The 18,133-nt window shown below is 40.8% G+C and overlaps 1 protein-coding gene across 3 annotated transcripts in view; it reads right to left on the bottom strand.

The window, feature by feature from the left end:
• Nucleotides 1–18,133, bottom strand: part of skor1b (SKI family transcriptional corepressor 1b) — a 136,258-nt gene that overhangs the window by 7,798 nt on the left and 110,327 nt on the right. For 2 of the 3 annotated variants that reach the window (XM_061035460.1, XM_061035463.1), the window contains exon 1: nucleotides 72–258. The exons of the other annotated variant lie outside the window; for it this stretch is intronic. The gene's annotated coding sequence lies outside the window, so the exon portion shown is untranslated. Of the gene's footprint in view, nucleotides 1–71; nucleotides 259–18,133 lie in introns of those variants that run through there. 3 annotated transcript variants of the gene reach the window in all.

Here is an 18,133-nt window from a genome sequence, read left to right as displayed (position 1 = left end):
TTTTTTTTGAATAGATGTCTAGAAATGCCTGAGTGTAAAAACACGCTGTCAAATTCAGTTTCTAAACTCACCTCTAATGTCCGCGCAGCTCCCCTCCGTCGTGAATGACAAAGCTGTGATCAGGTGAAAGAGGGAGCGATAAGAAGGCTGCCCTGTGCCGGTAGATGTAAAGATGTTTGCGTCAGGAGTGGGACGCAGCTGTCCGTGCAACCTCCTCTTTCGGTGTGCGCGAAAGGTTTGTGTTGTAGCAGCAGCAGCAGCAGCAGCACAGTCCACATGACAGCATATTGTAGTGCAGCCCCCCTCCCTTACGACACCGGCAGCAATTTAGTGACGGCAAAACTTATGGCGAGGCACTTCCAATCACACAGGCAGTCTGCATTAAACATGGATTCATGACCATTGAACATGGTATTAGTGTTCGGTCCAGTAAGAGCCATAGGTCCAGAAAAAACCACAAGGTTTTATCTATAGGGCGGTGAAATTATGAAATAAAATACAAACTTAAAGTCCTGTTAAATAAAACCTATAGGTTTAAAATAAATTAGCCTATATTAAAAAAAATAAGAAATAAATTCACATTGTATTAGCATGTAGCCTATTGTGTTGATGATTTAATGAATTCTTTTTACTCTCCTTCAAATAAAAAAAACACAGTTATTGACATTATGCGTGGAGGAGGCTGCAGTGGGATTCGGCTCAAACAGCAGGGACCCATGCAGCGATGTATTGTCGTGTGCGTGGAGTCAAGGCCCGCTGATGAATAGCGCATGCAGGCCTTCAACACGTGCGCGGTTCCCACGGATTCATCTTTTACAAGCTCGAGCTCGCCAACACGCGTTTTGACAACAACCAGCTGCTCCAAAGGTCACTCTCTGTGATTTCGCCCATAGTGTTTTTTTTTTCAAGTTGAAAAAAAAAAGAAAAGGATTAGACAGGGCAACAATGCGTACAGGCTCTCACCATACGACGGCCATTTAAGTTTTTTTTTTATAAAGTCAGTTAAGCTTTGTGTTTGTCTTTTCTGACAGCACGCACGGCGCGGGCTGCTGATGTAATATTGATGAAAGTAACAGGACTCGTTCCTGTTGGTCCTGTTGACCCTATAAGGATTGAGCTGTACAGCTGTAATGCCATAATCGTTTAAGGCATTAACAATTTAAATAGGAAGCGTTTAGCGAGTAATTTCGTATTGACTAATAATAATATCTGAACTAAAAATAGAAAAATAACCTATTAAAATAATAATCGTATAGGCCTACGCTTTTCACAAAATGCAAATCAAAATTTAACAAAAAAAGTGACATCATTCATTTTGTTTTTGCCAAATCTTGTTTGAACGTGAAAATAGGAAACCCAAGAGTGACCCAGTATAAATGATTTCTTCTTACATTTTTTGTTTGAGAAAGCAGCCTATTATAACTTAGATTTATGTCAAAAACATGCACTAAAATTAACAAATGTAAGATAAAAATGCATTTTGGTTGAGAGTCACATTAGTAAACAGAAGTGGTCCATCGAGGCATCTCTCCACAACTGAACTGATATGGACTGTTAAACCTTGCTTGTCATCTAAATAAACATCTTAATTAAAATGTTTTGTGCTCAAATACATCTTAAGCCTTATTGACAGTGAAAACCTCACAAATAGATCAGATAAAAATACTGGTTAAGAGCCAGAGAAAAAACTCCTTAAAAACATTAAGACATTTATTAAGTGCATATTTTCTACCATCCTTGCCCTCCCTCTCTGGGATCTGTGCAAACCTCCAGGCAAGAAAAATGAGAAAAGTAGCCAAAAAGTCAGTGAGGTCATTATCAGGTTTCTTCTACCTTTTTTTGTGCAGAGAGAAGAGCTCATTTAAAAGTGTGTCTGCATTAATCACAGTGCTGTATCATAGTATGATAATCACCTGAACACTCTATTAAAATAAAAGTGCCAGCCCGGGGGAAATCTTACCTTACTCTTTAATTGTTTTGAGGCTTTGATAGGCTTTTTAATCTAAGATTAATTTATGCATTCTTAAATAACTCTACATATGATTAATAAGCTTGAAAATTAAAAGGAGACTGAAGCAATTATAACAAGTGGTTGGTCATCACCTCATTAGATGGTATTAGAGGATGCAGTTTACGTGTGTATTTCTGTGTGTGTGTGTGTGTGTGTGTGTGTGTGTGTGTGTGTGTGTGTGTGTGTGTGTGTGTGTGTGTGTGTGTTTGCTTGATTGGGTATCACAAAAAATTAACAACAGAAGTGTAGCATACCAGGATACCAAGAGACTGTTTGACAAAAACCAAAAAATTGACAAAAAGTGTTATTGGCCAATTATTCTGGAGTTTTCTGCTATGCTTTATGCAAGTAAATCATAATCATTCATTTGTAGACTTTAGGATGCATAGCTACATCATTTAAAAAAAAAAAGAGTAAGAACAGTTTGGGTTGTTCCTGATGGGGTTTTGAGAAAGACTTAAAAAAAAGATCAGCTGTTTGAGAGCCTCAGAGGAACCAGTGAGACTTGCTAAATGGTCACTAATGTGTAAACAAGACATCACTCCTCTCCTGCTCTGATGTTTACTTGTCTCCTAAAAGCCCACCCCTGGGTCCTGACCCACACATCCTCCACCACTAAACGGAACAGTTTTTCTTACAGGAGGAGGTGGTGTGCAATATGTGCATGCGTCTGTTTGTGTGTGTATTGAGGGGTGGGGGGGGGGGGGGGGGTTCATCACTGCATCAAATGAGGCTGAGCGCAGGGACCCTTTTGTCACAGGCAGGGACTCATCTGCCAATGGTGAGCTGTGAGGTCCTAGGGGAAGGCAGGAACAAAGGTGCTAAAAGGCTGTGTGACAATGAGGGTGCTCTGAGGAGAGCCTTCAAGTGTGGGACACAGGCTGCACGGGACAAGCTGTGCCAATCACTTTGCAATTACTTTTTTTTGTGCGATCCAGAGGCCTTGTGTGGGCATTCATGGAGAGGTGCAAGGACACAAGCAGCTATGGCGAGGTCCATGTACGGGTCCATGTCCCTTTGCACTTTGCATCTTCCTATAGAGAGCTGACCCAAAGCTCATGTTGGCAGATGACACACTTCTGTAAAATCATCTGCTCTCCCAAGGATTTGGAGAAAAAACATCTGGCAAATTCAGTCTCTTATGGACTCTATACCCATCAGCAAAGAATATTAGGATGATTCAGTGTTACTTTACACAATAAAAGTGAGAAGTGTAGTTGTTAGATAATAAATCTATATTTAAAATAAACAAAAGTGTGCTCATTTTTAATCTGCACATATGAAATCAATATAGTTTTACATACATGTGCATTGCAATGCAAAGGATCCTTTCTAGACAATTTCCCTCGAGCCCTAAAATATACAAAAGCGTTTACAATGTTGTAGGCCTTGTTTCAGTCCTTTTTTTGTGGCATACAACAAAAATCAAGTTGTAAATGCAAATCAATCACAATACATCTTTTTATCATGATATTTAAAATAAAAACCTCTATCTTATTTTTGCAAGATTCTATGATTGTCCATAAATTCAAAAGTTGAAATTAAATCTGCCCATAATGTGCATGACCAACTTTTTTTTTATTTTTATAATTTGGGACTAGATTTTTTTATTTATTAAAAAGACAAAATCATATACTAATTATACTATATGTCATAACGGACGGATTTTGATGATATATTGAGTTATTAGTTATCCCTAGCTCCAATAAAATGTGTTAAAGCACACAGGCCTCTATACTGACAACTGCTTATGCATAATTCTCATTACACAGTATTTAGGGAGTTTAAGTTTAGTGTACTAACAGAGTAATAAAGAAAGAGACAAGAATTTGTCTTTATCCAACGCCGAGCAGTTCCATGGTGTAATGAGGAGTCAAGTGAGAATGGGAATTATCGTAATGATAACAAAGGTCTATGCACCATAGCTTGGGGCTGTATTGCAGGGCATTACCATAAAGATGTGATGTGTTTGTATTGCAGGATTTTTGTGAGGGAGCAGGCCAAAGAGATAATAACTATTAGTAGATGACAGTGCTTTGTGGGATTCCAGCTGTGGAGCCCAAATTTCCATACAGATAGAATGGCTCTGGGTGGATGATATGTGTGTGTGGGGGGGGGGGGAGGGCTGGGTGAGTGAGTGGACACACACACACACACACACACACACACACACACACACTCTCTCTGCAAGTGGCAAATCTCGGTGTATGACTCGGACTTGGTGTCCCCCGTCAGACTTGGGGGAGAAGTGAGAGTCTCTGTATGTCTCTGGAGGAACTGTCTAGAGTCCTGAAACAGCCCACTGCTGCTCTGCTGACAGCTCTCAAAGTCAGGAAGTGCAAATAGCTAGAGATGTGTGTGTGTGTGTGTGTGTGTGTGTGTGTGTGTGTGTGTGTGTGTGTGTGAGAAAAGACATTTCCATCAAGATCACATGTGTAAGATACGTGTCAACACTAGGAATTGGGGGGAAAGCCCCCCTCTAAAAAAAAGGGGGACTTTCAAGGTTAAAAACTTAGAAATGCAAGGAATATCACGTATATAAAAATGTGCTGTTAAAGCCATAGCTTTAAATGACAGGTTTATGCACTCAGAAGCTAATACTCTGAGGCACAACACACACTGTTGTGTCTTTCTTTTAGTAGTTATGACAACTGGTGTAGATTCACTGTCAGCCTTACGTTCATCTGGAAGTCCTCACAAAATTTGCGAACAATGCACATGTGCATTTTTGATTATTTTTGCCTTGCCTTGCTGGGTTGGGCTAAGCTAAAATGAAGCTATAACCTAAGCTAAGCTAACCACCTCCTAACTGTAAGAGATCGGTGTCTCTCTTCAAAGCTAACTCTCAGCAAGAAAGCAAATGGAGTATTTCCCCAAAATGTCGAGCTACTCCTTAAATATCCTCCAAACTAGAATTGGTTTTTACAAAGTAATTAATCCAACTGATGTTCTCTTCATGTGGACTATACAGCAGCTTGCAGGAGTGCGTCATTATGACCCAGAAAGGACATGCGGATGAAAGGATTCAGGGCTGAGAGAGACAGAAAAATGTGGAACAGTAATGAATTATCTTTGGGAGGAGGTTAGGTTAATAATAGCATGTGATGTGGTGGTGGAGAATATTAGTAAGCGGCCTCCTGAGTTCCAGTTAGTCCACTGGTGTAAATAAGTCCACAAACATCTGTAAACAATGGTGCACATGTTTCTATCAAACAAACACAGCTGTTCTAAATCGGGCCCCGGAGATCAAACCGGTAACAGGGTGGCTGGACCCCGGGACTGAGCAGCTTTTTTTTGGTTTGACTTACTGAGCCAGACATGCTGTGTGTGTTTATGTAAGTGTGAGTCGAACAGAGAGGAGACAAAGATAGTGAGAGCAGAGAGTGTGAGGACACCAATCAACCTGTAATTATCCCCCCGGTGTGTGAACTGCCTAACTCTCTGTCCTTGATAGATTCACCTGACCCAATAACACAACACACACACACACACACACACACACACACACACACACACACACACACAATGGACTGCAGGCTGGATGAAGCCAACACCATAGATCAGCTGTGGATGGGCAATGAGACAAAGACCTAACATCTGGGAGCTGCAGTGAAATTAAAGAACCCAAAGACTGAACCAATCCTGTTACAGCTCCATTAATAGCCCGGGAGCTGCTTGAGAAACGGCACGAGTGAGGTTAAGCAGGATTCAATTTCGTTTGATATTAAAGAAACACCCCTTGGCATCTCTCTCACACCTCCTCTCATACTCTCTCCCTCGGCTGCTCACATCACTCTGTTACCTTAGAGTGATGTATTAAGCCATTTGAATTAACAATGGAATGACTTATTCTAATACGGCCGTCCTGAGGAGAGCCTGGGATGCTTGGGCGGAGTGGGATATAAACCCCACACAAACCTCAGGCTGGGCAGCGATGCACGTCGCTCCTTCCAGATAGCCCAAACAATCTGGCCGGCACTCCATCCAAAAAGACACACATTCATGTGGTCACGATGATGGAGAGAGGGTGAGTAACACCCATGAGCCTGACATTACTGGCCTGAAAAAAACAAGATCTCTCAAAGACGAGTAAATACATGTCGCTTCTGTGCTTCTGTGCAGTTATGAGAGAAGAAGAGTCAGTAAATAAACTCAAGTCCTTTAAAGAAAATTACTTTTTTGGGAATTTGAGGCAGAGAAACGGACACTGTAAAAAGAGCTGGTAAAATCTCGCATTACTACCTCTCATGTTGTTTCTGAGTGATACAGACTTCTAAATCATTCATACCAAGGCCTTGGTCAGCTGAATACAAATGAGGATACAGTGGGTGCCCCGTCCGTCCCTGAGGGGGTGTACAGGAATAGATCTGAGAAAAGCACAGTTTGATTGATGCTGCTACACTCTGAATAATGATTGGTTCAGAGGTCAAACTACTTCAGCGGCATGCATTATATCATTAATTACAGACATCAATAAACAATAGGACACTGTCCATATGTTTAAAGTGTGCTCATGCCGCCTCTTTTCCCAACTGGATAATTTCACAATTAGTAACCGTTACACACTGATCTTAAAAACACAGAAAAAAAAAAGACACAAAACTACTATTGATCGCATTCTGTGAGTATCACAGTAGAAAAATGTGGCGTAGTAATTACACGTGATGAGAGAAGCACATTTCAAACTCACAGTTACATATGCAATTAAAATATTATTCATTACCTCTTAAATAAAAGCCTGCTTCTTGAATCCCATTAAATTTGGGATAATTGTGCGTGTTTAATTATAAGCCGCTGCAGGAAGGGAGGAAGGAAGGAAAGAAGGAAGTTTCGGAGAAAGTAGCAGAATGTGCTGTGACCTAGATAGCGGAGGAGACATTTTGTTTTAAAAGTGACCTTGCTGTGAAACCTCAGCTCAGAATAGCTCAGACAGTTTTCCATGGATTCTCAGTGCACAGGCCCATCTCTGCAGGTTCTCACAGTATCACAGTGTTATTCTCTGGCTAAAATAATATGCCTGTAATCAGCAAAAAACATGAGGATTCGATGGCCGAAGTTAGAACTTGCAGTGACGCGCCTGTGCACTGAGAATCCGTGGACAACTGTCTGAGAAACATACGTTTTTTTAGTAATAATGATATATGCAAAGTACAAATAAATGAGTTTAGTGGTTTCATTATTGTTAGGTGGGGTTGTTTCTTTGGTTCAAAGAGGAAATCATGAAACAGACTGTGGATAATCTTGCTGAGGTCAGACATCAGCAACAAACAAATGGCTGACAAACCTTTAATGTTAACAGTCTTTGCATATATTCTGTTAGCAGGAAGAAACCTACAAATTCCTTTTTATTTGGATACACTTCTATTAGGCTAGAATGAAGAAATTACCTTTACTTGAAACTGTCTGACATACAGGCCTACATTTCTTCAGCATCAGCAAATCCTATTTCCTTTTCAGCTCGCACCATGCACGTGGCTCCTATCCAAATAGCTCTACTGCTATGAGGTGTCTTACACATATGTATTACAGCTACACAGACCTAAAAAGAGAATTACCCTAAAATGGTAGACAGCTTTAAAGTAATATATCCACAAAATTACCAAGATGAACGAATTCATGAAAATGTATACCAACAATTATTTCATCAAAAAAACAGTAGCCAGCAATGATGTCACTGTCACTACCTGCTGAGAAGCGACAGAAAGTTGTTGTTTTTGTGTGCCAATGAGCTCACTTACCGAGAACTCCCAAACAGTATATTGGTGCAAAGAGGAAGTTGTGAGTGAGTAAATGATTTCAGACCCAGCATCAGTCTCTTAAACATGAAGCTTAAGCTAGCAGCTGTTTAACTTAGCTTAGCGGAAGGACTGAAAACGACTTGGCCTTCTTCAAAGTCCAAACCCAGAGTGTCGTAAAATTGCACAGTGCGCAACCTAATGTATCTTTAAATTGTAACTTTTACATCTAAGTTTGTCTTCTAATTAAATCAACAAGTAATATAATGATAATTATGATAATATGCTAATCTAAACTGCGCAACTCCTGTCTGTAGTTTTACCAGACAGTCAAGGAAATTAGATCTTTTTCTCATCTGACTGTTGGCAGTAAAGCAAATAGGCTTGTTCCTCTGACTGCCATGTCTTGTAAAATATATTGTGCGCTGTGGCTAACAAACACTGATTAAAGTAGCCAAAGTAGCTAAAGGCGGATACTAGCTGAAAGGCATAGTAACAGATATGCATACTCTCTTCAATGCTGCATATTTTTAGATTTTTGTACACAGATTTGCGTCTGCCTGTGCACAAGTTCATGTGTGTGCTGTCAGCTGCCCCGGCCCAGCCTCCCCTGCTGGCTCCCTCAGAGCAGCTCGGCTCGGGCCGGTGGCTCCAACCTGCAGGCAGCCACAGGACAGCCCGAGTGGAGCTGTCTGCCACTCCTGTGCTTCATTAGGAAACAAAATATAAGGTTTCCACTCCATTAGGAATGACTTTAGGAGTGAAAGCACATAAGACGCCGACTCACCTCATCAACAATGCATTGCAATAACGGCTGAGGATGAATGAGAGTGAGCAGAGGAGGGGAGAGAGAAAACAGCATTAGCCTGTATACAATGTCTTTACAGCAGAGTGGAAGGGAGAGAAGAATCATTAATGCAATAAAATGTGGTCAGATTAATCAAATGCCTCAAACTCTTGTGAAAATATTACAGGGGGGGGGGGGGGGGATTTTCTATTACATCTAATGGTATCTAATGTAATACTGGCAGTTAAAGGCTTGGGCATCTATTTATTGTGAAACACAATTTAGAAAGTTTAAAGGGAGGCAGTGAAGCATGCGTGCAGCATAGCCGACAGGAACAGAGGCAGAGATTTTTTCCTGCTATTTTCTTTCCACCAACTCATAAAGCTTACCATTAAAGATTGGAGGTCTGAGTTGTTCTTTTTTTTTGGGAGGGGATACACAACGGGAATGGCGATGTGTAATTAGCATGTCATAATCAAAATGACCCATTCGGACACTTTATGATCAGCAAGACAAAATTACTGCACCACTGGTGGCAATCTGTGGGCATGTGTTAACACCATTAACATAATGAAAATACACAAATGTTAATAGCCCCCCTCCTCAAAGACACATGGACGAGGAGCTGCAGCTAAATGTTAATTTCACAGAGCATTTTCACTAACCTGCAGGTTGTGGGGAAACGCAGCAATGAAAAAAAAAAAACAATCTTTTTGTAAATGGCTTGGAAGACGAAAAAAAGTCTCCTTGTCTCTTAAAACAATCGGTGGAAAGTATCATTCCCTTGCCGCACATCTCCAGTGAGAGACTCTATGGAAGATCTCATTTTCAATTAAAATCTCATTTGCTTGGAAGTTGAAATGAAATCATGTTGTGAATTAGCACATGAATTTACATACTGGGATGGCTGCCAGTGCAGGGAGACTAATTTACCTTAAAGATTGATTTATAAAAAATAAAAATAAAGATCTTTGTGATGGCGTTGGAGCAATGATGCATAAGTGAGATCTGGGGAAACATTTACCAACATCCAGCAACAATAAAGGAGTGGAGTGTAAGATTTGAATAGTGAGGAAAACACAAGTTTGCACAGTTGAAGAGCTTTTTCTTAAGACAAATACAGAGTTTCTGCAGAAAAAAATACTTTTTGACTTAAAGAAAACTTTCAGTTATTCCAACAGGGGGAATTTTTGGTTTGCAGTTAATGGTTCATCACATCACTAGAAAGAGTAAAGCTCCTTTTCTTAATCATGGATTTAACGGTATTAAAGCACTTCAAGATTCAAAGAGTGACAAAGAAACATCCAGAGTTTCTGTCACTCCGCAGCACAGAAGTAAACCATCCATTGAAGTGGTTGTCCTTGAAATTTGTTCCATTTTTAAGAAATCCCACCTGCATTTCAGACCCAGAATTCACTCCTTCAATCAGCAATCCACTGCTTCAGATTGTCCAGTAAATTACTTGCTCATTTCACAGGGCCTTCTCTGACAAAGCGCTACAGCTGTTATCGATTCATTCTCTCAATTAAATAAAGCTTTGCTCTCTCCACTCCTTGTAAATACCTAGAGACCCCCTATCCAACACAATATCCATTCTTCTTACACAGCTAACATTATCAGTCTGCATGCAAAATTAATCCCCCCACTTTCGCTGAAATAACTATAATTGCAAACTACACAGAGAGAGAAATTGGAGCGGGGTTTTAATATACATTTCCAGGTGTATTCTCCATTTGTTCAAGTCAATAACATTTTTCATTAACATTTGTAATAAAAAAAAAAAGTCCTGTCCCCTGCTCATTTCCTTTTTAATTCAGAGATGAATTCACGGCACACTTTCCAAACTGCCACACTTTCTCATTTAATTTGGTTTAAGACATCCAAATGAGATTAATGTTGGCTATCAGCAATAAAAAATTGTAATCTACATATTTATCAGTGGAATGAGCCATGACTCACAATAGGTAAGACGTATTAAGATGATTGCATGTTGATGCAACGCTGTAATATAATAGAGAATCAATGTGTGGATGAAAATGGATAGCAACTGTAAGAGTGCAATTCTTGTCATTTTAGATATTTATTGAGTTATTTCTTTGATGTACTTATTATTTGAAGGGATGCCTTGAAAATTCCATTTCCCCCTTCAAAAGCAGCTCGCCGTTATGTGAACAGCTATATTCTTTGGAGGTGGAATGAAGAGGAGCAGGGAGACGGACAGTGTGCAAGGACATTTGTGCACCTCCAAAGACATGCCAAGAAGAATAAGAGAAAAGGAAGAGAGATCCTTGTCTGTCCGCTCGTCTTTATTGTTATCCTTCTGATGCTCCTGCAGGTGGGCAGGAATCGGAGTGGCTTGGCCTCAGCTGTACTGAGGTCAGCTCTCCGCTCGTCTGTGCTGGAATTATGGGCTAGCCTTTTGCCCACGGCACACAGATTTAGCCGTGACCCTGAACACAGCCTCCCCTAGAGGTTGACAAATTTTATCACCACATTTTACACAACTTTGCTCAGAAAAGTCTCTCACTCACAGCCAATCCAGCCCCACCAGCAGCTCCCCCTGACCTCAAATCTCATCTCAGACATAATGGGAAAATCAGACCTCTGTGAACAGGAAGCTTGGAGGATTCATGGGAAATAAGGACATGTGCTCGAATGACAAGGGACAGTGAGTCACAACCTTTACTGCTGGAGATAAGTGTGAAGACTCCAAGAAAGATTGGGCTGTGTTCATCAAATCATGCGAAGATACAGAATAGAAGTAGTTAAGAACTAATAAATGTGTAAAGTGAGTTGACCCTTATCTTTGATTTCCTTTTTTGCAATACAAGTGCACATTTTTGTTCAACAAACATGAGTTAATGTAAGCTAAAAAATTAATATCACTTTCTGCAATGGTTCAGAAAATGACCACGATGCAAATCAGAACTTGATTGTTTAAATGTACACAAAATAATATGTTTTCATATGAGGATACAATTGTCTCTTTTTGGATGTAATTTAAGTCTCAGCCTTCTCTCCAAAGCACAGAGTCCTACCAAAAGACAAGGAAGAAGAGGAAAAAATGAGCTCACACAAGAGACATAATAAATCAGAAAATTCTTTGCTAGCGGCTGCATGCACATTAGACCACATCTTCAAGATTTTCAGAGCAAACCATCGAGCAAAACTCCATTACCTCCTGACACAGAATGCAAATGAATCACAACATGGGGTGGCATGGAATTAAAGACCCTTCTCTAATCAATGACAAGCCAGGATGAAACCCTCTCTTCCATGGCTCTGCCATAGGCAAACTTCAGGCCCCCTGAAATCACACACAGAAACGTACACTTCTGTCCCCGCATGCACACGCTCACTCAAACACACACTAAAAGACGTGCACATGTACAGATTTGGCACATTTTCTCTGGCTTATCTCCAGTTTGATTTTTCAAACTGCTAGTGAGGACATGAGCATGAACCTGCCACTGCCTTTACATGTCTCTCTATTTCGAATACAAAATGTGTTTATGTGTCAGGTGGATGGTGCCGGACTCAGGCTGTGAGGTGAAGGGAAAAGCTGTCTCCATTCTGTAGCACTCTCTTCTGCTCAGACAGATGCACAGGCCTGTGTAAATGACAGCCTAAGCCCGAGGATGTCTGCTGGCTGCCGCGCGGCCTGCTACAGCCTGCAGGTGAAGTGTCTGTGGCGCCATATGGAGCGGGGAAAATTAACAACGAGAGGAAATTCGCCAGAACAGCGGGATGCCTTGCTAGTCTCTCCTCCAAACAAAATTTAAAGACGTAGAGAAACAAGAGAGGGGGAGTGATAAAATTAATGGGGTTCAACATTTTAACACAACACCGACGGCAATGTTTGCACAGAAAAACAAGAATTCCCTTTACAGTTTAGTCACATTGCACTCCTGCATTATAAATCAGCATCTGGCTTAAGTAGTTTGACCTGTTCTATAAATGTACATTAACCCTGCTGGTGCTCCCTTGCAGGTTCTCAGCTGCTCCACAAGCCCGGCACAGTGGCTGTTAGTGCAGGTGAGCTGCCTCCGTCCCTGGTGGCTCCTTACACTCGCTGCCATCATAGCCGAGGAGCCCCCGTGGAGCCTCTCTTGGTTTGGGTCATTGATTACAAAGAGCCTCCTGGTTTTGTCTGACAGATGTGAATCCATGCTATTTAATTTGGAGAGTTACCCTCAAAGGGACCACCATTAGCTATCCAATCTGACCACAAATAGTGTTCCATTAAGCAAAGAGTTTGAGAAGCTCCGCTGGTGCATCTCCTGACAGCATGGAGGAAGCCTTGGCGTATTACATTGAATGTTAAATGCTTGGTTGTTTAAACAAAAGGGAGATCTTACTTTAAAGGACGTCTTTGTCTTAGAGACGCATACAGAGTCCCCTCAGCGGGATTCTTCAGGCATATTAGAGCTGAAACTGTCCTTGTTTAGTGTCTAAAGAGGGTGGGGTTGGTAGTTAAAATGTTAATAAGTGCAATTCAGTTTTAATTTAACAGCCCTCTGCATTCCTAATTACTCCACTAGCTGTGAATAAATGAGGAAGAGAGCTCATCTCTTGCCCTCCGCTTTCAACACAAAACACATTCTAACGTTTCTGATAGTGAGCTAAAGAGGACTGTGAGGAAAGTGATCTCGACTCTTCATCTCTTCATGAGGAAAGCAGCATGGCTCAGCCAGTGATTTCAGCTATTATTTTCTCAGTAGGCGAAGGCCTCCTCTCTTTGTGAGAGCGTTTGCAGATTTTGTTGATAAAGTAGGAAGACAAGTGGTAAAAGTGCAAGAAAGCAAGAAGACTCAAAGCAGAAGAGACCATAAAAGGAACCGGATGATCATGAAATTTCCTTTCCTTTCCTTTAAAACATTCAACAATGGAAGCGCGCATCCCTGTACAGCCGTGGAATAGAAGTGTGCATAAATTACTTTATGTAATCATACAATGTAGATTAGCATGATAATGGTGGGTGTTAATAGATGCCAGGAAGCAGGGAGTGACAGCACTTTGAAATGAGACATGCTTGGGGCAGTGGGCTGACACACACACTCCTGCACACACACAGCATCGGGGAATAGCCAGTGAGGCTCTCGTGCCATTACGACAAATGTGAGTGACGGGGAAGAAAGTCACATCTAGCCAGCTGCCCGAAGGCTGCTACAGTATTTCCACAAGTCTATAGGCTCCTGGTCTCTTGGGGAGCTCTATTAATTGTAAGCAAAATGGTCCACCATTAGATCTAATGCTGTGAGAGACAAGAGGGTGTCTTATCCAGCCCACAAGGGCCACATTCACACATTTACTGAAATAAAGCTTCTGCCATTAGCCAAAATTTGAACTCTAATAATAAACCGTTATTTATGTAACACTGGATTAAAGCTCGCCTCACAACAAACACTTTAATTTCAGTGAGAGAGTGAGACGTAAGTGAGGAGATCAGGTGGACTCCAGCTTTTATCCCTCATAAATAGCAACCACCATGATTACGAGGTTTTGAAGTCAGCTCTGCAGTCCTCCAAAAACCCTAATTTCTTACTACACAGTATAGCCATTAGTTAATGAGACTAAATTTAGTCCCCCATGGAGACAAAAGAGGGGTGAAAAGAAGACTGGGATAAACCTAAGAAAAGGTCAAGGCCACTTATTTAAAAAGCCTACTTGAACACAGTTGGCACATTCAACAAAAAAAAAATGACTATGCCCTCTTCCTTTCATCCTCAAAAGCCAAAACAGATCACACAGCCCCGAGGAGGTACAAGGTGGAGACATAAGGACCAATAGATTTACAGAACAAGCTGGTGTGACCACTCCTGTGGATTAATCCAGATCTGAACGGCTTTAAGGGAAGCACAGTTTGATCAACTCTGATCCAGCTTATCCACAGGCCGCACAGATTTGTACTCATGCACAGTGAACCCTAACCTCTTCACAGTGGAGTGTGAATGCAACTTGAGGATGTGACAAAAAAAAACAAACATTATGTCTCTCTGAAGCTTAAGAGATTAACTTCTGTGGCAATTCAGTCAATAAAGCCCTTTTCACACACCGACTGCACTCCTGAAAATATCCCCAAAATGTTTGGGTTAGCTGCATGTGTGAAACAGCCGAGGTTTTCACCGTGAGTTTTTTGGAAATAATTTTCCTGCCAGCCCCCTTGTAACAAGTCTGCAAGAAGTCAGGGTGAGCTGATGTATGAACACAGCGAGAAATATTAAGTAAAATTCAACCGAAGATAGTGGGCGGGGCTGATAACGTTAAAAACCTGCGACTTCTGCGTGAACATTTTGATCTGTGTGCACATTATGAGGCTGATTCATACTCTTTCTGCTTGCCAGAATGTTCTTTTTCTCTCTTTGGTTTTTACGATGAATAAATCCATTTAAATGAAGCAATGACGTAAAGGCATTACAAACATTACTCTGATACTTCTGCTTCATCCTTTTAATGTCATGTCTTGCCTCCCAAGACCCTGGCATGAAACATCTTGTGAGGGACATAGGTGAAAGGGAGACTTGCTATTATAAGTCTAACTGCCACTTCCCTGGCTGACCTCTATGTTCTCACATACATGCTCTCCTCTTGTTTGGACAATGGCTGCGTCCTCCAGAGTCCAGCAGAGTAAAAAAAAAAAAAAGCGTCTCCTGCTCAGGGAGCCGGCACTGCTGACCTCCTGACAGCCCAGGCCGAGGAGAAAGCTACATTCACGATCAGATCAGGGGGTCAAATCACTGCACACATACTCCGAGGAGAGCTGAGTGAAAATTAATTAAAATAGCTTGTGTGTGGTGAATGACAGGCTGCTTTTGTTGGGCATCTGCATTGACGGAAAATGCAGGACGGTCCTGTGTCCCTGATGCAGGCGAACCCCTCGTGGCCTCAGCCTTTGTCTCGCTGCCAAGCTTGCGCCTTATCAGCGTCAGCATATCAATGAAGCTGCTGTCTTGTTTGTGCAAATGGTAATTAATACATCTACATTTTTGTGGATAACAACAATCGCAACTTAGTCAAGAGTGAGGGGGGTGAACGGAAAATGTTGGTTATTTAAACAGACCTTTGGGAGATTTGCAGGGTGAACGAACAAATCTTATCTTTGAATTTAGTAAAATAAACACACACACACAATTCTTCACCCACATATCATCTAAACATACAGTTTAAATCACAACCCAACGATATCATGGATAAATCTTTTACAGTCTGAAGTCTTCCCACAGTGGGCTGAAAAGAGTGCAAAAGCATTTAAGCAGGATGAAGCTCCATCAATCCTATTCATGCGGGGCTTCAGCCTCTACATCCACCCTGTTAGACCATCACAGGAGTTTAGTGGCATGTTGCAGTTTAAAGGTACAACAGAAGAGTCAGGTAGCAAGGGACAAAACAGTCTTGCCAACTCTCAGTTTTAACTACCCACATTCCCTTTGGCCCATACTCATTAAATGTAGAATGCATTTGTCATTGTAGTTTTCCACACACACACAAACACATACGCACATATATACACACACACACACACGCACACACAAAAACACACACACACACACAGACAAATTGTGGATGATATCGACACACATTTGTTATTTTTTTCTTTTAACGTCTAATCATGTATCTTTTGTATTTGTATGTTTGGCTGCTCGTTGTTTGTGTGTAACTCTGTAAATTGCGCTGCTGCCTGTCTTGGCCAGGACACTGTTGAAAATGTCTGGTTAAATAGAGGTTCAATAAAAATAAAACACACACACATGTTGTTCACATCTCACTATATTCAAAGGCAATGGACATTAGCTGTAAACGGATGGTCAAAGTCTCAGCTGAGCGCAGGGTTCAGAAGCGACGCAAATGCAAAGGCCAACATATCCATCCAACAACACAGGCTTCTGTCTCTACCCAAGACATCGTAATGGAAGAAGGCAAAACTGCTTGATGCGGCGATCCAAAAACTATTGTTTGACACAGAAAATGACATAAAGACCAAAGAAGATAATACACTAGTGTATAAGCTATAAGACAGTATTCTTAAATTTCAGAGAAAAGTAATGAATTGTGTAATCAATTAAAAATAAAGAAAATGTTTGACCAAAACTCACAACTTTAAAGTTCTTTAGTTATAAAGATATTGATGAAGTTGAAAATTAAATATACTTGGGAATAAGTCTGTTTGTTCTACAAAACATGAGAGGGTCAAATCTCTAGGAAACTTGTAAAAAAACAACTTTATTGTAAGACCAGAGCATTCTGGCTTGTAGCCTTCATCAGGGAGAATAGGTTATTGTGTTGGTCTCACAATAGAGCTGTCTGAAGAAGTGTAGCTAGAGGTTTGACCTCCTCACTTTTTTTACTTTTCCATGTACCACTGACAATGGGGAAATTATGTGCTTTTGTACATGAAATATGACATTTGAAGAGGTCCTCTTCACTTCTGTGAAATTATGATGCATACTTTTTTTTATCATCTTCTTAAGGCAATGCAAGGCAAGTTTTATTTCTATAGCACATTTCAGCAACAAGGCAATTCAAAGTGCTTCACACAAGACACAATAAGAAACATTAAGAGAGACATTTAAAAATCACTAAAACTAAAATATGAAATTAAGCAATAACTTGACATTAAAATATAAAACCTGTGGAAAATATGGATGTTATCTGCTCTGCCCGCCTTTCAATGTTGTATTGCTCTGAAGTCCCTGACTACAGAGTCTTATCTTTCTGACAGACACAGGTTCACCTACTGGTCTTGCTTATTAAAATGGGTTTTGTCCAACTATCGACCCTGGTGGATTAAGGCTCACAGTTTGTTCTGTCTGTGGCACAAAAAGTCAAAGTTACAGTGAAATATGACATTAAGCAAAGTAAATCTATATTTAATTGAAATAAATTAAATAAGAGTAGTTAACAAGAGACTGAACTCATGGGAAAGCAGAAGTAAATAAAATGTGTCAAGTCCTATTTTTAAAGAGCTTACAGATGTAGAGAGCCCCAGGTTCTCTGGTAGTTTGTTCCACAGTTGAGGGGCATAAAAAACTAAAAGCTGCCTCACCCTGCTTGGTTCTGAATCTGGGATCAGAGAGTAAACCTGTCCCAGAGGACCTGAGGAGTCAGGGTGCTTTGTAAGGGACTACAAGATTTGTAAGGTATTTTTGACCAAGACCATTTAGTGCTTTATACCACACACTAGGAGCAGGATTTCTATTCTATCTATTATTTGACTCACAGGAAGCCATTGTAGAGATCTAAGGACTGCTGGTATGTGTTCTGCTTTCTTGGTGTTGGTCAGAACTCTGACAGCAGCGTCTGAATGAGCTGCAGCTTTCTGATGGATTTTCTAGTCAGACTTATGAAAACATTACAATAGTTGATCCTGCTGAAAACGAAAGCTTGAACAGGTTTCTTTGTGTCCTCTTTTGACAAAAAAATCGGTGTTTTTTTAATATATTTCAAAGATGGTAATCGGCGAATTTTGTAACTGTCTTTATGTGGCTGTTCTTTAAAAATGTACCTGGCAGAGTGTCAAGGCTACAGGTAGTTGGCTTTAAGTGATGAACAGTCTCTGTTAGAGTAACATAATCTAGGAGGTTGAACTGTTCAAACTTGAAT

This window comes from Labrus mixtus, chromosome 4 (genome assembly GCF_963584025.1).
Source record: "Labrus mixtus chromosome 4, fLabMix1.1, whole genome shotgun sequence".
NCBI lineage: Eukaryota > Metazoa > Chordata > Actinopteri > Labriformes > Labridae > Labrus > Labrus mixtus.
This window is presented reverse-complemented; position numbering and strand designations above follow the sequence as displayed.